Genomic DNA, 18278 nt, shown 5'->3' with positions numbered 1-18278 from the left:
TGGACTTCAAGTAAATAAAGCATAATTAAACCTATGAGTGATGTATGGATGTTAAGTAGTTCAGAGGCCACAGACTCACTGTCTGTGGCTGAACGGGCCACTGATCTCACACCACGCAGGACTGGAAAACAAATGAGAAATTCCACCTTAACGCAGAGCTTCCACGGGCCGCTGCTCAGACTCTCACCTCCGTTTGTAAACATAAACAAATCAATCCCCTGCTTATGCAAATGTTCACAAATCTCAATCCAGTTTTACCGAGATGATTATGACTAAATGAGCAAATTCTGGGGAGAATCTTTCCCTCCGAGCGTTTCAATATGTATGGGCCTGCTGGTGTACCAGGCGAGATGTGGAAAAGCAAATATATGTGGAAAAGCGGTCTGAAGCACTTTAACTGCTAATGAGAGTGGTGAGTGTTGATACACATCTCAAATGCTCGGAATGGATTTTGGCCCAACAGTTGAGCATTTTTCCAGAGCTCTGGGTGTGGAAAAACGTTTTCTAACTAAAGCCCAATAACTCGGCTGCTTGTCAGTTAGACAACCGAGTTAAGATGGAAGTAACGAGTCAGTAATGTTCAGCTGTTGGTTTACATCAGCAATCAAAAGCGCATTATATATAGCATTTGTTTCCACTGGACTGTTGTTGTTGCTGTTGTCGGTGTGCATGTGTGTGTGCATGTGTGTGTATGTTGATAGTAGTGGAAGAATTAAAAGTAGCAATAACACAGTAAATAAATACAAGTTGTGCATTCGAAGTATATCAGTCCTCTGTATGCAGATTAGGCCCATTTTAGAATAATAGGTATAAATATAAAAAAGATAAAAGTATAATCTTAATTATTATATATAATATATATTATAATATGTGATCATAATTATTAATGCATCAAGAGTGTAATGATCATTTAATAGCTAACTAGTTTATATATTGTATGTACTGTATAGTTTAATTTACAATAAGGCATGATAATGTATTTGTTGATTATATTTTGTTTAAATAATCTGAATTGGCAAAGTAACTGTCAAATAAATGTGGTGAAGTAAAAAGCACAATATTTCCCTCTTAGACCTGACAGTAGAAAATTAAAATAGCATAAAATAAAATTACTCAAGTAAAGTAAAGTTACCTCAAAACTGTACTTAAGTACAGTACTGACGTCAATAAACTTAGTTACTTTCCACCATCTGGATTAATATTGCCAAGTGAGTAATTGAGCCAATTTTACGAAGACCAATGGCCAACAATTAAGTAAAGAAATAGAGAAATATGAGTGTAAGCTGACTTTTCCCCGGGGGTGCTTGAAACATATAACCTTTTTAAAGTCTCTAAGAGTAGATAACCAAGTAAACCACAACCCTAACCACAACCAAGTAAAATTACTGCGTCAGTAGGGCTGCAACTGGGGCGCCTCGGTGGCTCCCCTGGGAGAGCAAGCACCATTAGGATCCCTTACCGAAGCGACCTGGGTTCAAGTCTGAACCTTCTTGTCTCTCTCTCACTGCTACTCTGATAAAGGCATAAAAAGCCCAACAAATAACAAAAAATAGGGCTGCCCATAATTATTTTCATTATAGATTCATCTGACGATTATTTTTTCACATTAGCTGTTTTCCCGTGATTTGCCAAACGCCTCAATTTGTGATATGCCTGTTTCCTTTGGCGTATCTGGCACTCGACTTTGTAGGGGGGCGCCGCCGTGGTGCAATGGTTAGCACTGTCGCCTGTGATCATGTGGCATACTCTCCACAAGTGTGGAATGACACACATTGCTACCCGTGTCCTTTTTGTGCTGCATTAACGTGATGTGTTTTACTGGTAAACTCAGTTATTTATCTATTTGTTTAACATACCTTCCTCCAGTGCCAGTTCACCTTGGTGAAACAACTGCTTCACAATGTGATGCAAGATGAGGCACGGTGGACACACACAACTTTAACTGAAAGTTAAAGGTCGCTGCTTTGACACTATCCCCCGTCCTGTATTTGTCTTGACAACATAACTGTTCTCTCGTTGCGGTCACCCCATCAATATAATTTCCCTGTGGGTGCTCAGAAATTTCTGTGAGTGTCGGAGCATCTCACTCTGAAGTTCTCTCTCCTCCAGTTCTCTTTGTAGTCGTGAGTCTTTGTTGCATTCATGCCCACTTTCATCCAATTTTAGCGTTTTAACTGAGCTTCTTTCCTTTTTTCGCCCATTTCAGTGTTGGTACAGGAACACACAGGAATTCACCACGTTCTGGCGGGATTTCAGCAGTTGCCTAGCGACGGGACAGTTATCATAGTTTTTGCTGAATGTGTACCAAGTTGTTGAGTATGTGCTCCTTTCTGAGAGAAAAGTGGTCTCTGTCAAAGACAGAAAAGAATCTGAAGAAGAGAGTCTCAATGTCTGTTCCAGTCCAGACCTCATGCAGGCTTTACACTGACACCAGGATCTTTAACTTGGTACCATGTCATGCACTGTATGTATGTATGTGTGTGTACCGATTCTTCACCTTCATATCTCTCTCTCAGTATTGTTGAACCAACTCTCTGTCCTTGAAAACTTCTTTTGCTCCTTGGTCAAAGATGCAGGCCTGGCTGGAATACAGACTTCTGTCCCAGATACACGCACACACACATACATGCACGCCAAAACACACTGCTGCAAAATATATTCTGGCCTATTTCTCAAAATAATGGGATATGTAGTGTGTGTCTGTGTACTTGTCTGATGTCCTTTGAAGTTCACTGACATTTGGTAGAGAGATACGTAACACTCAAACACATCCACACACTCTGTGTGTGTGTCTGTGTGTGTGTGTTGGCTGGCTAGTTTGATAGGGTTGCAGATCAAAGACATTTGTGTGTCTGTGGTGGTCTGTCTTCTCCCTCTTTCTTCTCCAACTATTTGCTGTTTTTTTTTTTTTTTTTTTCAAAGATTTGCAGAAATAATTTTGGTAGAAATCCAAGGCTGCCTCAGTAGCTGTGACCAGAAAATATCGTAAACAGCAATGACGTTAAACAGCACTCTCATTCATGGGAGAAAAGTCATAATCACTGCTGTTGAGTCTATCCACCTCTCATCCAAGAGATAGATCTTCAGGTTTTTACAACCAAGTCCAGTTGCCGTTCCCCTACTGAAATTTGCTGTCCGTCGTGTTGGTGGCCTCGGGTTGGCAGTATATAGTGCAAGGCTCACCAATGGCTCCGTTAGACTGTTTATAAAGAAACATAATGTTTTACTTTAATTATATATTAGCTGTTCTATTATCTGTGTTTTTATACTGTTTTCAAATGATGCGTTTCACTTCTATTCTCCATGCTTCTTTAATTTCTGTTAAGCACATTGAATGACCTTTATATGATAATGTCTATACAAATAAATTTGCCTTGCCTTGCATAACATTACATATCACTAATGCAATACGAGTTGGATTTTACATTGGATGCTGTCGGCCAGTTCTACTGTCAGGGTGTTAAAGATTAACCCTCACCTGCCAGCCAATCAGAATCAAGAATTCTCAGTGGCCATGGTGTAAGTGCAGCCGAGCAAATTCTAGTGTGGAAACCAGTTTCCTGTAATGACTGCACTCCTCTAAATTACAGAGGAAACAAACATATGTCCAGGATGAATTATCCTTTTACAATCTCCCTTTCTGCACGCAAACTTCTGTAAACTGAAAAATGTTCAACATGTGTTTCAGACTGTCAATCAGCTCCTTCTTCTTCTCGGCTCTGTGCTTTGTTTTTGTTTGGAACAAACCATCTGCTCGGCCGGCCTGTAAAAATGTATTCAGCCTGACATATCACCAAAATGCAGCTCAATGGACTTAACAGTCTGGAACAAATAAGAGTATTATTGTGAGTGGATTACACTTACGCATGCCCGGACCACCTGTTTCCTGAAATCAGAATGACATGAATCCCAAATGAAATAAATAAGTTAGAATGAAATAAATAAACAAAAGTTTATTTCACCACAGGAGATTAAGCCTGTGTTGACTTAATGAGTGAACTGACAGAAAATGCAAAACAGCTGTCTGCCTCGCTGGCAGGTTGGCTGCTTGACGTGGCTGTTTCAAAGAAGCGAATGCTCCTGTCAGGATCTCCTCTTCAGAGGCTCAAGAGCTGGTTAATTCTCAGACTACCTGGTTAAAGAAACCGTTTTTAATAAAGACCAGCAGGAAAGTAGTACTCTAATGTCCTACAGTTTGGATGTTTTGACGTACGGTGTTGTTGCTGAGTACCTCTCCATCGTCGCCTGCCTGTGGGTTGTTTCTTGTAGCAGATGTTGATTGTGACTGACGACATGTTGCATAATCCAAAGGGTGGAAGCGGTTTACACACAGCGGTGTCCTGATATCGGTCAGACTTAAAGAAACCAAAAAAAAAAACATCCATACCGATGAGCTGACTTGTTGTTTTTGTTGACTATTTCCTGTCTGTCGTCACCGGCATTTTTCTGTGTATCAACTTTAAAAGCAATTTTCAAATTTTCAAAGGAATAATCAATATAATAATAATATTTGTACTGTATAAGACAACACAAGATGTTTGGGAAAGGTTAGTTGGAAAGATTAGTTGCAAGTAGAACATTAGTTGGCAACAATACTGATGATGGATTATTTGTTTAAACCATTTAATCAAGCAAAAAAATATTCAGTGGTTCCAGCTTCTCAAATGTAACTGACTGCTTTTTTGTGTCGTGTAAAACTTTAAATTGACTTGCGTTCGGTCGTTGTATTATTGTTATAGTGGTTGCATCTCTATCACGACTGCTTACTGCACTGCTGACCTTTGACTATACTCATGCGCCATGTCGCAAAAACACTTTGTAATAGAAACAATGCTGTCAGACTGACAGATGAACCGACATGATACAAGAGATGAGTATCAGTGTGTTCACAAAGTGACGTTGAAGAAAAGTGTGTCATTGCCTCCTTGTTGCAGAGTCAGATGTACAGAGCTGTGCTCGGTTAAAGCCTTCTGTCTGCTCACAGCAGCCATGAAGACATGTGCCAGCGCTCAGCACAGACACTTCAGCGTGCGGTGAAAAGGCTTTAAGCAGGTCAGCTCATTAAAGCAGAGACCTTGGGATTCGGGCTGTCGTGTAATTCTGCTGAGTCGGACGTTATTGTTCTAAAACAGTGAATATGTATAAGGGAATGAAAACTGGGCGTCTCAGCACTTGGCCAAGAAATTGCTGAGTCATTGGTATTGATCAACAAGCCCTCGTCGCCTCACAGATTATTGTGGTCGTTCTGTGCTATGTAGCTTCTTTAAAGAATAATGTGCATCTCCGTCAGCCAGGAGATTGTCTGAACACACGTCAGTGTTGATTTATTGGTCGCTACCCACCACTATCAGAATTGATGCCACATATTGATTTTTCTTTTTTTTTCCTATTTCAAATAGGTAAAATCTTATTTCATTGTGCACAAACACGCTGGCACATATTGATGATGGACAGTGTCTGTGAGCAGCCCCTCCTCTCCCTGCACACTTTGAATCAAGACATGACTATGCAGGTGGAAGGAGTGTTGTTGGCTTTTCCCCTCAGAGAAGACGGCTGACGTAGCTGCTGGTCAATATCAACATCCTGTAACTCTGACACTGAATGTTTGCTCCCTCACTCCAGATGAATATTGAAAAATATTCTCAAAGACTTAAAAGACTCATCCTGTGGAGGAGCAAAGACAGTCTGGATCAGAAGTATTAGCAAAACACTTAGGAAAACCAATGAAAACATGTGGGAAAGTTTAACAGTCCGACTAGTGTGATTTAGCTATCCGGTTCATTTCTTTCCAATATTTCCAGGCTTGAACCAGAGCTGCTGTAGCAGCAGGAGAGGGTCAGAAAGGGACAGCAGCTACTGAAGAGAGAGATGTAGGAGACGAGGAGGAGGAGGAGGAGGATAGCAGCCAGGTGAGATTGACAGCAAACACAGAGATAGAGCTGTATATTATTATTTATTTGTCACAAAGTATTTGGCAAATAATATTTGCTGTGGAGGAACCTATATGGTATTTTATAATAGATAAGTTAAGAACCCTCCATCTCTAAGCCTTCCCACCATCAAGGCTGACATGTTGAGTCTGTATATAATGTGCAGTATATATTCAGTCATGGCCTGGAAGACAGTATGGCTATGGAGAAGATGTTTGATAACGAGTTTCTAGTTACTAAGCAACAGCCATAGGTTCTGTTAAAATTGTGCTACCACCAAATCCTGTGAACTCTGCTCCGATCCACAGTCATTACAGTCTTTAAACGGACCTTATACGACGTGAGGCGCAGTAAAACTCACATCTTCATGCCCACAACAGTGGCTGTTACTGAGGGGATACCAAACTTATCTTCATCTGAAGTAATGAGTCTGTGTGCGCTGTGTGCAGATTACCTTGACAACACTTTGATGTCTGACTCAGTGGAGGAGGTGCTGTGAAGTCCAGATCAACAATAGGCTATACTTGACAATGTGTATATTTTATGATTTGCTTAAAGGTCCCATATTGTAGAAAGTGAGATGTCCTTGCTTTTTTTTGGTTATAAAGCAGGTGTAGGTTCTATGTAAAAACTGTTTAAGTAAAATGTGAATTCCACGGTCAAAATGCACACAGCCTGTATTCAGAAACTGAGCCTTAAAACGAGCCGTCAGGGCTTCTGTAACTTTCTGATGTCACAACAAAACAGTCACCACCAGTTATCAGTCATGCCCAGCCTACCTGGACCTAGCGTCCAACCTTTTCAGGTAAAAACTCAATCACTCAGAGAACCAGTTGTTGCTAGAACTCCAGAGAGAAGAGGAGATGTAAAACTACATTGAGATGATTTTTAATACTTCAAACCATCTTTTTCATGGATATCAACACTTCAAATAAAACACCAGAAAAGTGTAAAATATTGGACCTTTCAAAATGCTGGTTTACATTTTCTCACATTTCTCAAAAAGAGGCATGCCTATCTTAAAGAAATAGGAAGAAGAAAGAAGCAAAATGTCTTTGTCCTGGGTGAAGAACTTTGTCATTACTGTGAAAATAAAATGATAAAATTGAATCATAATGAGAAAAACAAGCGGGGGCCATACAGTGTTGACTTTGTACAGTGGCCTCTTGTGTCACAAATCCTCCTCAGTGCGCAAAAAAAAAATGTGTTTCAACCAAAAACGGTTCAGCAGAATTTCGCTGTGGTCAGTTGGTTTTCACGGGACACTGTGAAAGGCTCTGAAACCAGCGAGGTGGCCTTTTGCTGCGTGTCTTTTTCGCTGCCATTTGCCGCCTCTGTTACTGTGAAAAGAGCTTAAGTGGAGTCGCAAGCGTTGGGATTTTAAAAGGAAGCCCTTCTTGCCCTCGGTGCAACTTTACCGTGTGCTGAATGTGCAGCTCTGTGGGAGTGACGCTTGAAGTTTTAAAGAATCGGGCGCCTCCTTTCTCTGTCCTGCGTTCTTACATTCTCAGCCTGTGTGTTTGCTGTTTTTTTTATGGAGCCATTTGTGGAAGGGGAAATGAAAAAGCTTCCTTTATCATTCAGTTAGAGTGCAGGGCCTGTCAGTTAAGCACCTGCTTAGGGGAACCAAAGCAGGTATGGCTGCATGGATAACCTTCCTAACCATTGTGTTTCTCATCTCCCATATAACATAGGATTATCTGCTTAAGGGGGGACTGAAGGATCTGAGATTATTTGTCTGATAGTGGACTGGAGTAAGCCTCTGATCGCTATTCATGATCACCTATGTGTACATAGCTATACAAAGCCAGAACACAGTAAATAACCTACATTTCATTACGTTTTCATCTGTCACCCTTTATCTTCCTCATCACCCTCATCGATTCTTCTCTGCTGCAACTAAATGACAAGTCTGATGCATTTACTGGCAGACTAAATATGACATTTACATCCATAACAGCTAGCTAGATGCCATAAGTCTAAGTTCTAATGTGATTTACCAGTATAAAATAGCATTCAGACTCCCTTATAAACTTTATTTTCGCATTCAACGTTAACAAACCCAGTTCTTTTCAACATGTTTTACAAGGATATAACTTCTTTCTACAGCGCTTTGAAATCTCAACGTCTGGAATACAAAGAGGGGTTGGATTTTACTTCCTCTGAGACATTTTAGGTTTCCACAATGACAACTCCCGCTACAGGAGTGGATCGAGCCAGATGTATTGAGGGATGAGGGCAGGGGAGAGATAGAGAGAGAGAAAGAGAGAGCGGTGGTGGGCAGAGATGGATGGACACCCAGATAGGTGAAGAGAGAGACAGAGAGGGGAGGGGTAGGGTGGGGAGCAGTCACATAGATGGAGGAATGAAGTGGAAAAGAATGACAGATGCAGAGATGAAAGATGGTCCAGCTGGAGAGACACCCCCCCCCACACACACACACACACATACACACACACACACACACACACACACACCAACTCACATGCAACACACTCTCTCATGCACACATCTGTCATCTGGTGTTTACATTTTCACACTGAGCTGCAGCATGTGATATAAAATAAGAGCATGATGTGAGGCTGTGTATAATGGAATATGATTCTCCGATTGCTGCCTCGTGCACCCGGTTGTTTAATCATTCCCCTTTTTCTTTTTTTTTCTTGTAAGAGACGAGTTTTAAAATAAGGAAAGATCCAACCCTTTTTTTTCCCCCCTAACATTAAAAAACTTAACACGTCCTGTCAGACTTGGCTGCCTTTTCACCTAGAGAGCTTATTTTTCTGCTCAACTCTAAAGCTTTTAAAACAGGCATCACAGAAGACTTAACAGATACTTTTTCTGCCAGATGCATATGTAGAGCAAGACCTGGTTTTTCCTCAGGGTATGTGTAGTCATCAAAACTGAAATGATCAGTCAATTTATTGGTCCTTTGATAGGAAACTATTTTGATAATCAATAATTTCAGTTATTTATCAAATGAATGAATGTCATGCTTACAGTCCTTTTTTTTTTTTAAACCTTTATTTATTCAGGGTAGTTTCAGACTGTTGCAGTACAACAGCAGTCTGACTTGCCACTGGGGTTGAGGGCCTTGCTGAAGGGCACCACAGTGGTGTTGATGAGGATTGGATGAATGCTGCTCTTTCACTTTTTCCAACCCAGATTTAATCCTGCCAGTCCAGTCCAGGGATGGAACCAGCAACCCTGCAGTCACAAGGTTGCTCCTCTAACCTTAAGACCACCACAGCCCACCAGATGCTCAAATGTGAAGATTTGCTATTTTTTATTTTCAGTTTCAAGTTCCATACTTCTATCCAGGGATCTAGCGATGTTAGCCTGTCATTCCAGATGGATTCACATGAAATGTAGTATAAACATTTATGGTCCCTGGAGGATGAATCCTGTGACTATGCCGCCGTGAGGTTGGTTTTCCGTTTTTTACTCAAACGTCTCAACAACTATTGGGTTAATTGTGATGACTTTTCTTTGGCATCGACACCAGTTCAGAATTTAAATTTACCACAACGGTGGCAGGGCTGAAAAGATGAATGTGGGTTGGGCAGTGAAATATCTCATCAAATATTGGAAGGATTTCCATTAAATTTGGTATTCATTTGTGGTGCTAAGATGATGAATCCTATGAATCCCTGACTTTGGTAAACCGATGATGTTTCATGTAGCACCATCAGTAGGTCAAGTGAAAAATCTGTACCACTACATTGTGGACTGTCACAGATGTTAGCGCAGACGTTCATGGTCTCCAGAGGATGAGTCCTATTGAATTTGATGATCCCCTGACTTTTTCTCCAGCACCGTCATGAGTTTCACTTTTGTGGTGACCCAATTGTTTTCCATCTAGCGCCATCATCAGGGCGCATTCTTTGGTTTTCTCTAAAACTAAACGGTTAAATGGTTGTAGACTCTTGTTTATTCAAGGTCAGACAAAACAAGGCTCTGAGATCTGGCAACATGTTTTGGGCATTTATGATTAATTTTAGACAATTTACAAGCATCATGATCACATTTTTATCGATATGATTAAACTAACTGATAGTTACAGTGCTAGTTCTTCACAGAGGCTGTTACTCTAAGACAGTGTGCTTTTAAGCTTCGGGTCAAAATTTGATTGATGCAATGACAGTCCTACGCCAAAGCTGGTGAATGTGTGGAAATGAAGAAGTTATCGCAGTGATGTGTAGTGTGAACAGCATTTTAGGCAATGAATGAAGCCTTGCCAATGTTTTGGGTTTGTTTTATTAATGATAGGAGTCAAATTAAAAAATACCAGAAGCCTGAGCAGCATGGCTGTTGCCAAATCAAGTCAGTCCACAACTGTTGGTATTTTCTAAACCCACACAATTTGTAAATAAGCACTAAGCCAGTTACTGGGGAACTGAGCTGCATTTGAAGTAGGGCTGGATGATATGTCATTAACATATCCTCATCTATGAACTTGTGCATATTTATATCGTAAAGGGAAATTGACAAGATCAAATTTCTCATGCTCACCTCGCATTTTTGCAATAGACAGCTCACTCCCTGTGGCCTCTAGTCAGCGGACTGAGTGACTGTAGGGAGTCGAATCCTCTCCCTCTCTCTCTTATTCCTGTTATAATTATTCCCTTTGACATTAACATTTCTCAGACTTCAGTCTCGTTGAGCTCATCATCTGTGACGGACGTAATTCTTGGCTGTGTGACAGGCTACGAACAACCCATAATGCAAAACAAGGTACAAGTCACTGGTACTCTCTCCATTCAAAAAGAATGTCTGTTGTAATGACTGAACATGTAATTGTCTTAATAAATATAAGACAACCCTCATTACATTACTCAAACTTAAGCTCCAGAAAATGAATTATTGTCTTATATTGCACCTCTACAGTGAGGGTTGATATACATTCAGGGTGACTGAGATGTGTTCGGACGGTTGATACAGTTGAAGAAAACAACTGAATAATAGTCTAGTTGAGTGAGCGGTATTATGTGAATACCACTTTCATAATGTTGCATTAAAATGTAAGACAATGTTGAAGTAATCCAAAGTATTTAGAGATTTTCTCATATTGAGTAATGTAACAGAACAGGTTTGGAAATGATTCATTATTTTTGTTCATTTTTAATGTAGCCTAAGGCAGTGATTGGTCTGTTCTGATGAATGAAATATTTTAAGTAACTGCATTTTCTACATCAGTTTGGTATTGTTATGCTGTTTTTTGAAGAATTTAATTTTCCCTCTTGCTATACCTAAAAAATTCAAATGTGTGAACCCATCGTCATATCATATATTGTATCACTATCCAGTGCATAAATATTGAGGCATGAAATTTTGTACATATCATGCAGCCCCGATTTGATCACAGCCACAGCTGCTGTTTGTTGTGTTGTTGACACTGATGTCATTGTTACTGATGAGTTTGAATGTGTTGTTGTTGTTCAGCAGGAATGTAGTTTATTTGCTTTGAATCCAGTTTCACAGCTGGTGAATGTTGTAGCTTTGTTACAGTGAGCCACGTTACACTCATACAGTTGTTAAAATACCTATTCAGACACAGACACACACACACACACACACACACACACGAACACACGAGCTGAGTTGTGTAACCACCAGTGATTGACCACACCTCAGTTACATAAGAGCTCTCTGAAGTCCTCTAGCAGCTCTGTGCTGAGTGACTGGATGAGTTAATGTGTGTAAATAAATGCGTGGGCACGTCCATACTGTGCTCTATTACTACTGAGTGGGCTGGACTTGAGGTTACCGCTTCGCTTATTAGACTTACTCATCTTCGAGTTCACTGTATACACTGATCCATACCTGCGTGTTTCTCTTGATGTGCAAATATAGCACGGTGCTGAGTCAGCATTGGTCTTTCCTGCCACTGGAGGTTTGCATCAACAAACGATAAAGGTGTAAAATCCAGAAAAATAAAAAAATGAAATTAGGAAAGCATATGCGAACAAAACAATTAGCATCCTTATAGTGATAATAAAAGGATAGCTTCCAGGCCAAGAGTAGTGAAAATGCAAATACCTTATGCCAACAAAGACGCTTCATCCAAATTATGTAGATTCTGCCCCACATGCTTCAAATGTTTGTTTATTTTTGTTTTTAAGATCATGTGGATGAAAATCTTGTGTATCCAAGAAAGACAGCTTGGCTTATTGGCTTATTCTAGCTGTCATGCAATAAGCTTTCAAAATAGTATGGATGTATAATCAAAGGAATGAATACAGTTATTCATCTGAAGATAGAACAGAGCAGAGCTTGTTCTGTATTCTTGAACTGCGTGACAATATGATGATTGCATCTGTGTGTGTGTTTGTGTGTGTGTGTGTGTGTGTATGTTTGTTTAAGACATACTGTAACTGATGCGCAGCAAAGATGATACTTCTTCCAAAACAGACCAAACAAAGTAGGAACAGCCTGAAGATCAGAGGGCTTGTGACATTTTGTCTGAAATATCCTCTTTTTAAAATCAACCTCTGGGCTAATTTGCCTCAGATCTCTTCTCTACTTGTTAGAGATTAGTTAAATGCATCTCATGGTCTTTTTCCAGCATCTCTGTTAATATCTGAGCTGCACCAGATGTCTTAATTATTGTTTGATTTGTTAGTTTGCTGTTGCAGTTGGTGGCTGTTTTGAAACTGTACTTAACAAATAATGTTTTCAAACCTTATTTAGACATTTTTTCCCCAATGCATTTCCGTACAATATTTGTTTTATGTCTCGTTTGTTATCTTATCTAACACCTACATGGATCCAAACAAAAACCTAAAGGGAGCAGCTCATGTTAGAAGAACATTAATACATTTTTTCTTTTCTTTTTTTTTTTTGTTCAGGCACCAAAAAGTCCAACAACTTGTTTGTGCATCTGTTCCACTGGTGCGTTAAATATCGCAGCAGCACAGATCAGAAGCTCTGCCTGCCGTCTTTATATTTATCTCATCCAGTAACATTGGTCGCCTGTGGTATTTATTCCAACTGCTGTTTGGTTGAAGGAAAAAAAAAACAAAACAGCACAGGACAACAGAGAAGCAGAATAAAGTGAGAGCACAACATTGTTCTGAAGCTTCCTGCAAAGTCAGAGGGGCCTTTGAAGAACTGCTAAATATGACTGTGCTCGTTACCGCTTTTTTCTGGTGGATGTTTTTCTGATGGAGCTCTGCATTTAGGAAGTGCAGCTCTTTGAAACACAACTAATCCACTATTTGCAATATTTTACATTTGTACAAAAAAAAATAAAAAATCTACTTGACACCGCTCCTGTTTTCTATTTATAAGCTTAGAAATGAATAGAAGCCGCCGCCATTAATTCCTTCTATATAGTCCTGGATAGAACAGAAAGCTTAAGCTATGAATCTCCGGTTCAGTGATGTACGCAGACAGACAATCACAAACACACACACACACACACACACACACACACACACACACACACACATATACACATATACACATATACAGAAGCTGTTCTGCTGCTTACTGACCTGTTTCAATAATTCAGAGGAGTGACTCGCTGGCTGACTGGCTGGCAATGGACTCTATCCATGGACTCGGTCAACCGTTACACACAAACACCCACACACACACATTCACACAAACATAGTGTTTGTAATACTTGGCAGTTTTACATCTATGCGGCTTTACACACCAAACAGGCTTCAGAAATTTGATCCCATAAGGATATGGCACCTGGGTGAACTCACAGAAGTTATTGTTATTTCCTTTCTTTTAAAAAATAGAAGATAAGAGTACTTCTTAAGTGTAGCTAAAAATTTTATAGCTGTATATGTTCGATACAAAACATATAAACCTTCAGGATCATGTTTTATTGAGACAACAAAGGGTTTTTTTTGGCCCTCAAATGGAAAATGTTGGACCAGTGGCCGTGGCTGTCCACAGCAAAGATCAAAGATAGAATTACTGCCAAATTTAGGAGCTTATCTAATCAGAAAACTTAAAAAAAAAAGGAAAAAAAGAAAAACGAACAAAATCTGGCTTTAAAAGCAGCATCTCAGCTATAGCCTCTTTCAGTAATCAAAATACAACTTGTCAATAAGATTCTCTACATTAACAATCTATGATTCATGTCCATCAAGGTCGACATGCAACTAAACAGCTCCTCTTGATTAGTAGCTGTATTCATTTCAGTTTGTTTGCAGTGTATAAATGATTTCTCTCTCTAATGCACCATTGTACATCTTTATTAGAAGTGTTGGTCCATAAGGCAGTAGAAAGTTTAATTACATTACAGTTAATAATACCACTGAAGTTATTTCAACATTTTTTGGGTTGGTTTGTTTGCTGTCTCACTTGAAGTTTAATGGAGGGATGATCAGATCAGTGTTGTCTCTGTGTATTGAGAGGACAGATTGCTGCTGGACAGGAGGTGTAGGGGAAGTGGCTTGCCTCTACCAGAACAGGATATATGTGCCTGCCGATGACTCGGCAGGCACAGGTTACTCTCAACAGATGTTGTGTAATTTGTGTCTTCTTAGCTGCTATCTATCTACTAGTAGCTTTGCCTTATATTTTGGTTTGCAATGCTTTAGTCAGGAATAACCTGCTTTTGTTTAGGGTGTGTGAACCCAGCAGCTTCAGTATTGCCAGGTTTCCATCCAAATATTGCCGGCGCTAAGCTAACAAAACCTTCTATACATAGGCTGGCAACTTGTCAAAGGAGTTATTATGGCTGCATAGCCAGCGTTAGAATTAACAGCCGTTTACTTACCAGTGTTGAGGAAATGTTACGAGTTCAGCATCAAACTTCATTCCTTTACTCAACAACAGCTGTCCTCAGTGATGGAAAGCAACACCAATGTTAACTCTCGCAACGATGGCCAAAGATCTTGTCAAGCGACAATCGCCAGCACTCGCTCGCTGCAGCCGGGAAAACTTATTAATAGCTCCGTGTGAGTAATGAAAGGCAAATTTGACGGCACCACTGATATTGTTTGTTCAAATCAAAATAATTAGACTAAATTAGTTTCACCAGTATCAGCCCCATGTATCAGCGAACCAGTGTAGAGACATCTGAGAAATTAGTGTCCTCACTGCAAACTCTTGGTAGCAGTAGTTTCTTAGTAACATTATTTATGCACTTACATACACTGCTCCTCTCCCCGCAGAGCTCATCAGACCTTATGGGCGACTCAAGCGGAGGAGAGGACTGTTTTAACTTTCTAAAATATGGAGCCATTTATTAGAATGTGTGCCAGCATGCACCTTGTGTTACCGTCAGATCTTTATGGCACTGAGGATGATATCATGTTGCGATGATTGGTCAATACATACACCCTCACTTTCACCGCACAGACCTTCTGAAGAGTCTCTGTACGCTACCCATGCCGTGAACTCTCAGATAAAGAATAAACAAGCAGTAGCTCAGCAGACTTCCTGCAGCTGTGCAGCCTAGTTATGCCTTTTTTCCTAGTTTGAAGTTACATAAGGTATTGAATAATTGAAAGTAATTATTTTTAGGAGACCTTTTTCTGTGGACTGAATTATCATTCTTGTTTCACGCGGAGGCTCTTCAAAGCTTTCATCATCATCAGGGACCCATGTAGAGTAAAGTTACGGTGGCATTTCACCCCAGGTATCTCGTCTCATTAATGGATACATGCGCTCTTTGCGAAGATCAGACCAAAACTGAGTAGATGTAGTGTCACCCCGGAGACGCAGGGTGAGACTACAAGCAGTCGCATTGCACCAGTCGTCTTTTCACATGTGGAACTTACAGGCTAACCACTGACCCACAGTTTATGTGATGCTGTTGTCTGCAACTTTAATGTTTTGTGCTGTTATGGATTTCATCAAAGTTTAATGCTGCTGCTGTTGTTATTGTCAGATTGCTGAAAAATAGATTTGATGGTGACAGGCATGATATTTGAGACTAAAATTTTCCAAGGATACAGAAGCTTTTAAAAACAAACAAACAAAAATTATATTTTAGACAGTTGAGGTAGATCAGATTAGGTATATGACTTTTATTTGTCTGTTTGTGTCTGTAAATAGCTGTGGGGACAAAGTTTGATGTGGAGTTACGTAATAGCCTTGGACTAGATTCTGCTGTTCAGGCAAATTGGTGGAACACTTTCCACTTTGTAGACGTAGCCGTGTCTGTGTCATAGTCACATTTGGGATGGAACAGCATTTTGGATTTTAAAGGAAATGAGAAAAGTATTTACAATGATGAATCATGCGCACGTTGGTGTTATTTGACTGCAATGCATCTTGAAAAAAAGTAAAATTATTGAACATACAGTCTATACATTACACTCTATGTGCCTATCCTGTGCATGTGCATCTCTTTGACCAGTGCCTGGTGGATTTAAAGCTCATGCCCCTGCATTCAGGGTGTGGTCTTGCACATTAACACCAGTCAATCACTCCTGCTGCTCCTCGCAGATTTGCTGACAAACAGGCACCGTATCCTTATTTGATTATGGCTTTTCTGTTTCCCCAAGGTCATATTGAGAGTGGGGAATTAATAAATCACAACCCTTACCCGTCATTCAGTTCATGTTATCCGCCGTATCTGTCTCTCCATCCAGCATTTTAAAGTCAAATATGTTGTAAGTCCAGTAACTTTTTATACCAGCACTTTAAAGCATCCATGTAATAACTTGTGTATAGACAATTGTACCTGTGATAGCAAACCGATGGCAGCTTTAGGAGAGGTAGATATTCACTGCGTGTGTTTGTGCTGCTCAAGGCAGATTTCATTAAAGGCTGACTGTGATAACTCTCTCTCTGTGAGATCCTGCTGATATCAGACATCACTACACTACTGATGTGAGAGCAATCTCAAACTCTTCTCTGCATCTTTATCTTTATCTCCCTCTGTTTTCTTTTCCCTTTTCACTTTCACATTCATCCTCTTTTTCCTGTTTTCTACCTCCCTCCATACTCAACCGCTTTTTTTGGTAACATCCTTCTCTGTCTTCAGGTCCACCCTCCTTCCTTCACTCTTGGCATCCCCATGACCCCGCTTCATTTTCTTTTTTCGCTCTGTCCTACTCACCCTCCCTCCCACCTTACTCTTTGCCCTCATTCTTTTCCTCCACGCCTCGTTTTGATCCTTCGCTCCATCCCTCCATCCCTCCCTCCGTCCTGCTGGCTCAGCTGGTACAGAAGCAGCCTTTGTTTCAGCTGTGTCCTCTATCCTTTGAAGGAGGGAGAGCTGAAAAGTGAGAGGGAGGGAGGGAGGGATAGAGGGAAGATGTAAAGCATGGATGGGAAAAGGACAGGAGGGAAATGCAAATGGGAAAAAAATGGGATAAAAAGAAGTGAAGTCGTAGGAGGATGAAGAGAAGCAAGGGGGGTAAGAAAGGAAGAAGGATGAAGGAAGGAGGGGCGGTGTAAGAGGGATATCTTTGGATCAATGGTCAGGGTTGTTCAAGTCATTGATATCCAGTAGCAACAGAATCTGAGGGCAGATTTCCTGTGTGTGTGTGTGTGTGTGTGTGTGTGTGTGTGTGTGTGTGTGTGTGTGTGTGTGTGTGTGTGTGTGAGAGAGAGTGATGAAGGGGGGGGTGACTGTCTATAAGACATGTGCTCCCAACTTAGCACACTTCCTCTGGTTCAATGGTGTACAATTGCAGCGCTTTAGTTCCCACTGAAAAGTCAGACAAGCAGTTTATTGATAAGTGAGCTGATTTTGAACAGTCAGGCTGTAAATACATGTACATCTCTTACTGTACAGCAGGCCAACAACAAAATAAATACATTCAATACAAATAGAGAGCTGCAGGTATGACATATTTGTGTAGGCCTACCCGGAAGTTAGCATCACCCTGGTTTCCTTGACTAAAAGCCAATGGATCTTTTCTATTTTGTGCATTACTGCGGAGCGTAAGCTCTGCGATATGAAACCTAAATACAATCGCCTGAAGTAAAAAGCTCATGTTAGTCTATAAACCAGCTACACTACCCTCACAGAACTCACCACTACTAAACTTCAAACTTGTAGTTTGATTCAGTGCTTACCTCTTCTACAAAAGCCTTTCCTTTTAGAAAGTTAGTAATAGTTTATAAAAGTGCGAGTGTAAACACAACAAGGCTGTCAACGCGGACTGGGGAATAGATCGGTTTTCGTATTTGGAGTGATGATGTTTGACGTCCCCTACAACCTCTTTAATCTCTTTTAGCCACTTGTTACCATCTGCCTTTTTTAAAATATGAAAAAGCTTAAAAAATCCAGACTATGGGTTTTTTACGATGTATTTTATGTCATAGAATAAAACATGAAACATGACATGTCTTGAGCTTGTGTCAACCACAGACCTTATTTCAGGCATCAATTAAAAAACCATTTAAAAAAACCTGATGGCTTCGGAA

General features: G+C 40.3%; 1 protein-coding gene across 2 annotated transcripts in view; it reads left to right on the top strand.

The window, feature by feature from the left end:
* The window catches only part of lrfn5a (leucine rich repeat and fibronectin type III domain containing 5a), a 115480-nt gene that overhangs the window by 38608 nt on the left and 58594 nt on the right, over positions 1-18278 (top strand). The gene's annotated exons all lie outside the window — the stretch shown is intronic.

The sequence above is a fragment of the Seriola lalandi genome, unplaced genomic scaffold (assembly GCF_002814215.2).
Source record: "Seriola lalandi dorsalis isolate HSWRI2012SDOR001 ecotype SW California unplaced genomic scaffold, Sedor1 jcf7180002054925, whole genome shotgun sequence".
NCBI lineage: Eukaryota > Metazoa > Chordata > Actinopteri > Carangiformes > Carangidae > Seriola > Seriola lalandi.
The sequence above is the reverse complement of the archived record's forward strand: the minus strand, read 5'-3'. Positions and strand labels throughout refer to the sequence as shown.